The sequence below is a fragment of the Ciconia boyciana genome, chromosome 2, assembly GCF_034638445.1.
Source record: "Ciconia boyciana chromosome 2, ASM3463844v1, whole genome shotgun sequence".
In the NCBI taxonomy this organism is placed as follows: Eukaryota; Metazoa; Chordata; class Aves; order Ciconiiformes; family Ciconiidae; genus Ciconia; species Ciconia boyciana.
Window position 1 is genome coordinate 94167237 of NC_132935.1, and position 8611 is coordinate 94175847.

Sequence of the window (8611 nt, forward strand, 5' to 3'; positions counted from 1 at the left end):
AGGAGCCGTGAGAAAAACTGGGATACAAACATCAGGGTGGAAAAATGAAAAATTAGAATATGTCTTATTATAATGAAACTGTTCAGGGTGAAAATTGCTTTTAAAAATTGCTTTGCCATCATGGTATAGGAATACATGGAAAACCAGGCCTGGAGGCTGAAACAATATTTGTGGGTTGTTTTGTTTTAAATGAACAGATATAGTTGGCAAAGTTTTTAGGAACATAGTAAGGCTTATGAAGGAAGTCTGTACCTAAAAGCTTCACCTTTTCTCCCCCCATCTATATCAGTTGCTCTTAATAAAACATAACTCCCTACAAATTTTGCCTCTTAAAAAAAGTTGGCATACCTACATTCATATCTATTTATGTTTAGCTCAGCTAAAATGTTTATCTTAAATCAGATTCCAGTGTCATCTCTAAGATTAAGCAGCACTGGCATTAACAGGGTAAAATGAAAACAGGCGTGGTAATTTCCTCACTTTTAACCTTTAACATTAGTCCTGCATTTGAGTGTTCCAACTTGGCTTCTGAATAGGGAATTCCATACGGCATCTACCCAGAGTAGTGGTGGTGATAATAATTGCAATGCATCACAAGACACTCCTCAGCTCTGCAGATTAAATGGAATAAGGACTTGGAATCCTGGTCCAAAAGGCTCCCAGAAAGGGCTTAATATTTACTACATAAACTTAGGCAACAGATCATAGTCAAAGGAAAAGGCCCTAAGGAATCAGTGTTGTTCTTTGCATGTCACATCTTTTCTCCCAGGCCCTTGCCTTTCAAAAGGTTTAAATTGTTGCGCTGGATCTAAAGAGAGAGATAAACAGTCCTTACCTTAAATCTGCAAGGTGGTGCATGAAAGGTCGTGCATCTACACTGGGTGACCAAGTAGCAGATCCTGCTACAAGTCTTGTGCTGACACTAATTTAGAGGTGACTTATTTGGATCTAAATACCATGCAGGAGTGCACAGCAGAGACATCTCCAGTCCTGGTCTAAGCAGAAAATTAAATTTCATCACTTTTTGAACTGTGGCCACAGCCAGGTGGGAAGCTGGCTTTTCCCACCTGGGGAAACTATTCCTACGCTCTAGAAAGCTCACTACAGGTTTTAATTGTTGAGCAACACTTCTTCCAAATGTATGCCCCATACATCTCCTTTACCCAAGAATTCAGCATTCATAAGCACTATCGGTGTCTATGTTTCTAGGCTGTAACCGTAGCCTCTGCTGCAGTCCTAAGTGCTATGCAGCTATTTTTAGCACAGCAGCCTGGAGTCGCATTTGATGTGTGTTATGTTGGGGGCTGCTTCACCAACCAGAATGGTAACAGTACCATGCACAGGGAGCATATTTTCCCTCTTCAGGCTAATCAAATGTATTAGGGGAGGTTCCCAAGTGAGACCATCTAACTGCACATAAAATACAAAATATATCCATCTTCCTTCGCAGCTATTAATGTATCACCATTTAGATGCCTAATAAACTTGCACATTAAATTCTAATTGCATCCTGCTTCCCTCATTAACCTGAAGCACTCTACTGGTGAAAAACCTATTCTTCTAGGAGGCACTACAGTGCCTGATACTCCCTGATCAGCCTAAAACCCTGACTCTGGATCTGCAATCTCAGAGCCGCCTAAAGTGGTAATTCCATCTTTTCTATTTATCATGGCCATGTAACTGCTCTGCTACTCTCTCCTGACTCACTGAGCTGTATATTTCTCTGCCCTGTTGCTTGCTTCATAAAAATCCCGTTTGGCACTGTGGCCCTATGGAAAATAATGTCTGTTTTCCATGTAAATGCTTCAGACAGCTTAAGCCAAAGCCCAGTAAGTTCATTATATATTGCTATAGTACCTGTTACTATATCCCTTGACTGGCATTCTTGCTCCTGTTTTGCTAACATCTGCTTAGGCCCATTAGCAGCTACCTTTTTCTCCCCTCAGTCATGTATCTAATCACCCATCCTCCACAGCTGGCTTGCCTCCTTCATCATTTCTCAGGCTGTTATGTGCAAATGAGACAAATTTAATCACAAGTCTTCTTACAGCCTAGAAACTGCAGTTCTCTGCATTTCAGTACAGATTGGTTAAATATCCCTACTGTCTCCTCAACCTGAAGAGTGGGACTCCCAGCTCCCTTAACCTGTTCACAACCAAACCCCAAGGTGTTACGATATTTTCGCATCTGCACTTCAGTAATCATTAAGTAGAAAGGAGATCAAAAGCATTCTTTCTGCAAAGTGTATTGCTTGCACATTCAACACCACCAGCAGCGACTGTGCAGACTCCATAGTGATGTCCCACCTATCAAAACCCTGACTTTTATGGACTGTCTGCCGCGGGACACCTCCACTCTTCCTCCTGCAATGATCATATTTGCCACCTGGAGTCACTGAGTATATGGCCAATATGGGTTCAATTTTATAATTAATACAATGCCAGCTTGTTTGCCCAAATTGGATATTTACTCATTCTACAGAGATATGACACCAATAAGCCATTTCAAGTGAACTGCCCATTGATAAAGTCTCTACCAATACAGGCTGGAATCACAAGAAAATTTCCCAGTAACCAATCACCAGTCTTAAAGCCTGTAAATTGATTATTTCTGGAAGTTACACATGAACACATTTGATCGTTTTATTCTAAAACCCAGAGCATCATTAATTCCTCATAAGTATCAATGTCACATCAGTGGTTTCTAGCAGTTGAGCCATCAAGCAGCTACACCCTCCAGACCAAGCTAACAATACTATTAACTCATGTATCGTACAAAGAATATATTCCCAAGCACGTAGTCTCCTTTGACACCTCTGGGAAGTGCTCCCCTGTAACAGGGAAGTTCATGCTCGTATCAGGAGATGCTTGTAAAGATGAGGTTTATCACAAGAAGTGAAACAGGGGAACCTCACTGTGAGCGGAGCAGGGTGGTGGCAGCAACACCTCCCATCAGCCTTCCAGCGAGCATCAGGCAACGTACACGCCAGGTCAGAGGGCAGCCCAGGAAATCCCCACAACTCAGGAGCAGGACGAAGGGCAGCCACTCTTGCAGCCCATCTTAGGAAAGGAGTAACGGCCCCAGGGGGAGCTGAAGTAGAGCCCCCGGTGAGAGGGTGTGGGTGGACTCCCAGGTGAGGGTGGTCAGGGTAAGCAAAGCTTGTTAGTGCCCTCACGCCCTCACACCTGCAGCCATGTGCATTTTTAGTCCTAAAATATGGAAAGGAAGCGTGCAGTGTAAGATGCACGGGGGACTAATTGAAATAGAAGTTGAATTGTTAAACCCTTTACATTAGCTGTGCGGTGCTTTAAAGGAGCAATCACAATAAATTTTGTCACTGCAAAATGTCTGTTTCCAAAAAGTTCAGCACACCCATTTTATACAAGGGCTCCTGATCAGGCACAGAGCTCACCTCCTTTCAAGAAAACCAAGCAGGGCTCATACCATTCCTTGCAGGTGAGGAACAGCATGATTCAGCCCCCAGACACTGCCAGTACAAGAGCACACAAGCCCACCCTCACTCTGACAAAGATGACTTACTGCAGCTTCAAGACTGAAACTGTCCCTGGAGATCTCATCTGTTTGCACTACAATCCTTCCCTTATTTCTTCATCCCTCTCCTTCCAAGCCTTCCCAGAGCCTCCTGCCCCCTCTTCCACATACACCCACTGCTTGCATTTGTATCTGAAGGTCACTTCAAGATGGCTGAATGCAGCATGTGGTATCGCTGTGCTCAACCACTGAAGCCAGCTCCCATGAGACAAAAGGAACTTGGCAAAATTCGGGAAATATCTGTTTTGAAAAGAGCATATGTTCATTCAGAAGTCATGGACTCTGTTCAACTTAATTTTAATAGCTACAAGGGAAAATAATGGACAATGGTTGTTTTGCTCGTGGTGGTGCTGGTTGTTTTTTTTTTTCATTTTACGTAACAAAGTTGGCTTCTGATACCTGTAATTATTTCTATCTCCAGCCTGCCCGGTACAAGGTGATACAGCTAGACAAAAGGTCGTGATTACTTGCAGATGGTTTCCAAACTAAACTACAATGCTAAACGAAGCTAACTTACTAATGCAAATTACTAAAGCTGCTTGAAGCCCCCCAGAATGCTGGAGGCATTTTAAGGTTGCGACACAGAACTTTGTAGAGAGGACCAGTGCCTCCGAGGAGTTGAGAGCCTCTCGTGAGATGTCACGGGAGCCAAAGGAGGCTCAGTGGCTCACAGACCTTATGAACACACATGCTGCAACTGTGGCCAAGTACTGATTTTTGCCAGGTTGTGTCAGAAATAGTCGAACCAGAGGGACATGCAAGGTCTTACATGGAGCTCCAACGTATGCTGTAAAAGATTTTAGAGAAGAATCCTCTATTTTTTGAAGTTCACTTGAAAACACACAGAGCTGATGCTGGGATGCTTTTAATCAAGATTCCATGTTCACATTTGGGTTTTCTTCTTGCCAGTATATCAGCTGTCATTTCTATCTAAAGTTTCTGAAAATTGTTTAGCAGAATTTGAGGACTAGAAGATGGGTGTTGAAGGCATCTCCTGAAGGCAGGGGCTGGGGTCTAATCCAGTCCTTTCTGGCAGTAGCGGGTCCTCGTGCAGCTGAGAGCCAATCTGGAACCAGCCAGCTCTTCAGTTCAGACACGTAGGTAGCCTCACCAGGCAGCAGAACATGAATTTTACTACTATGCAAAGTTTGAAAAGACATCTTTAGAGAATAAGGAGCTTTTCTCTAAATCCTTACCCGAGCAGGTTCCCTTAATAGCAGCCTTTCAACGTGAAGCACAACAATCTAAACCTCTGTAGCAACTCCCGTCCTATGGTGCAAGTCATCTGCCTGCTAAATGTCCTGCTAGGACAAAAACTAAGCACTGCAAAATCCTGTCTCAGCCACCTCTTTGCGTTCCACCTTCTGTGATATGAAAGTTCAAGCCGTTCTCTCTCTCACCAGGGCATGGTGGGTTATACACATTAATTGTAAGAAACACAGACGTGGTAATATGGGTTGGGAAACCCCAAGAAAGTCTGAATTCATCCAATTCAATTGTTAAATGCATCCAAGCAATTTCCATATCTTCACTGCTGCTGTGGACTTCTAGGTGAATGCAAATTCTCCATTTATTGGATCTAGATATATTGTGTATAATATTACCTTGGTATTTTTCCCTTACCTAAATCCCCCAATGTATATATTACTAACAATGTTAATTATAACGAGAATGGTTTTAGAGCAAGAAGAAATTACCTGACAACACTGAAAATGGGAATGCTCTGTGTGCTATAAAACTTGGGAACTGCACTTCAGGGTGTGAATATTTCCATAAGAAAGCAATTACATTGATGAAAGCTGACCAGTAAAATAACCTGAATAGTTTGTGTATGCATGCGGAAGGGAGTTCAGAGACAGCTGACTCGAATAGGAATGAACATTATCATAGGAAGCAATTAGAAAACATTCATATATATATTTTTAAAGAGGTTGATGCTGAGTTATAGAGTATTATTGCTATAAAGAATGATATTGGAATCCAAGGCTGAGCTTTTTAAAAGTATTCACTATAACAAAGAATAACAAAAAGACTAGTAGGCAAGACGCAGTGTAGTGTGATACCTTTTCTCTTCCCTAACTCTCTTAAGATTTGGCAACTTTATAATGCCAGCATAATTCATGACTTGAAAAATAACAACCAAATGATTTTGTCATTACTATTCCTCCCAAGAGACACATGCCTCCTGTTCCTTCCCTTGACACCAGCATACCTCAACTCTATTCTGCTCATGCAGCTCATAGCAAGCACTGGCACACGTGGTCCCCATGCAGCATGCCAAAGGGAGAAGCCAAAGTTGCAGGGAAAATAAAGACCAGCTTTTTAACAACGTGGCTTACATAGGAATTGGCTTTGCATCGTGGAGAGGGGTTTGGGGATAAAATCCTTGTGCTACCCACTTCTGTTAGAATCATAAGATGGTAACTAATGAATAATGCTGAAAATTACATGTTCATTGATTTCTGAAGAAATGCACCACCGAGATGGATGGCAACACTTCGCATCCCCCGTGACATTTTTCGCAGGGTTCTGCAGACCTGGGCATGGGGGATTTTACCAGCCACAACGGGTTCACAAGGGAGAGGTCCTGTTTAGAAATCTAAGAGATGGAATTTTATTTCAGCTACATTTTTCTTAAATGATGAAAGACTGGGGCTTGTTTGTTTGGGGTTTTTTTGGAATGCAGTACTGCAGCAATAACTGAATTCTGCACCATGTTTCACATCCCCAGAATATCAGGGTACCTGTTTAACTGTGGCAAAAATAAGTGTACTTCCAAAACACGCAGGACAAAAATCCTGAGCATCCAGGCCCCAAGGGCACCCACAGGCCTGGCTGTCCCTGCCTGCCCCTGGGCTTCCCCCACTTGCCCACAGCCCAGGTCCCCATGTCAGCCCCCCAGGGCCACCAGCCCCTGCCCCAGCGACACCGCAGCGGGCCCGTGTCCCAGCCTGTCCTTGACCTGTCCCCAGGGCAGTGCCCGATGTCTGGGGCTGCCCCAATGCCCCCAGCGCCCTGCTCCTGGCAGGGCGGTGGGACAGACCCCAGCTACCAACCCCTGCCCTGATGGCCCCATGGGGAGCCCCCACCACCACCTGCCCTTGCGCCACCCTGACATTCAGCTTGAGAAGCTGGAAATGCGGGAAAGAAAAGGAATAAAACCCAACATGCCCAAGTAAAGAAAGGGAAAACCAGCTACCATAGCATACATTAAGCACTTAAGCAAAGGACTGCAAGGGAAGTGATTACTTTACTCCCACTCACTGAGCGTGCAGGAAGCCCTGCATGCTCAGCCTGCTTGCCGAGATGTTTCTTTCCAGTTAATGTGACAGTCGCTGTGCAGCAACAGCAGGACTATGCTTCGCTGATAGCTTTTGCCCGCGTGTTTATGCCCTCAGTACATCAAGAGGATTGTTTATATAAAACCATATAAACGGGCAGAGCATACCCATACAGACAGATGTGCATTAACTGCCCACCACCACCACTACAAGTCATGTATAAACCCACCCTCTTACTCCTTTTCAGCAGGACCAGCCAATGGCAATGGCCACTTCCCCACCAGCTACCATGAAACAAGGGAGGGAAGAGCCTGCCTGTGCTCCAGGACCCCCTGCCCCTGCCTGGGGATCGGTTTGTGCCCCCCACCTCAGCCAAGCAGCAAGCTGGGGCTCTGGTGCAATCAGGCAGCCATGATCTCCACAGACACACGCTCCTTCTGACAGACAGGATGCAGAAAGCAGTGCCAGCAGCCCAGTGACAGCCAACCACAGGCAAAAATTAAGGCAAATCCCCAAAGCAAGAGAGATTTCAGGATGCATCCCTGTTTCTCAAGACCTTTTTTTTTTTTAATCCCCCCCCACCAGAGAAGCAGCTGCAAGAAGATAGGAATGTTTTTTTGCAGTCACCAAGGTGAAAGAAGAGGAAGGAGCTAAGATACGGTTTTAGGTATTTGCTTTGCTGAAAAATAAATTTTCTTCTGTGAGGGGCTCTGTTGTGACACAAGTCCTCTGGCTTAAAAATTCCCCAAAAGGGCTCTGTGGAAGGAAAAAATGCATGCAACCCTCCTGCCCCCCGGGAGACATTTGCAAGGCTGTTTTGGAAGAGAGTCACTCCAAGAGAGGAAACACATTCGACCCACAGAATGAGCACTTGGGGTTCCACTTTGCCATCTTTTATTTGCTTCTGAGCACTTGATGCTTCAGCTGAGGCAGGTACCGCAGGCCCAGGTCTCCTCTTGCTCCTGTGTAATGCAGAGGACATTACTGGGAAGCCAAAAAGAGCGGCCCAAGCCCTGCGTGAGGGGCTGGCAGGACACAGCAGAAGGTGCATGTCTGCTCCGCAGTGGTCTTGTGCCCTCTGTCATTGTGGGTGAACCGCATGCCAGTCCAGCCCTAAAGAGTAATTCAGAGTATTATAAAAAGTGAGCTGGAGAACTGCTGGCCCAGAATGGAAGAGAGACAATACCAGGGCACGGCCAGAGGGAACATTTCAGCTGGAGCCTTCCTTTTCTCAGCAGAGCAAGAACTGCTCATACAGGCTCTCTGCTCCCCAGAAAATTCTCCAAGAGGGCCAGGTCCACTCTCCCATCACTAACACATAAGCTTAGGGCTATTTTATCTTTAATGAGTAATAGGGTTACATCGTAGTACACTATTCAGCACTCACATGCATTTGTAGTTGTGCATACATTTTTACTTCATACTGTTAGCTCTTTATCACATTATATTGATTGAGGAATATCTTTACTCTTCAGCACTGGCTTAGCCAACCCCATTTTTAACCATAAGCTTTACACCAAGGCCTTATTCTGCCTTGATGGCAAAACACCCTCTTCTGACTGCAGATTTTTCATAACTACCTATGTTTAAACTGCTACACTATAGGCCTGTCCTCTGGATCCAACATCCCTTCCACACCTAAAGCGTTCAGAATTACTATATTAACCCACGTGCTGCTGTAAGCGATGCTCTCTTTACAGCACTGCCACAACATGCTACCAAAAAGAAAGGAAACTGAAGCACAGTTGGAAAAGTTGAGCATTCTGCTACCTCAAAAG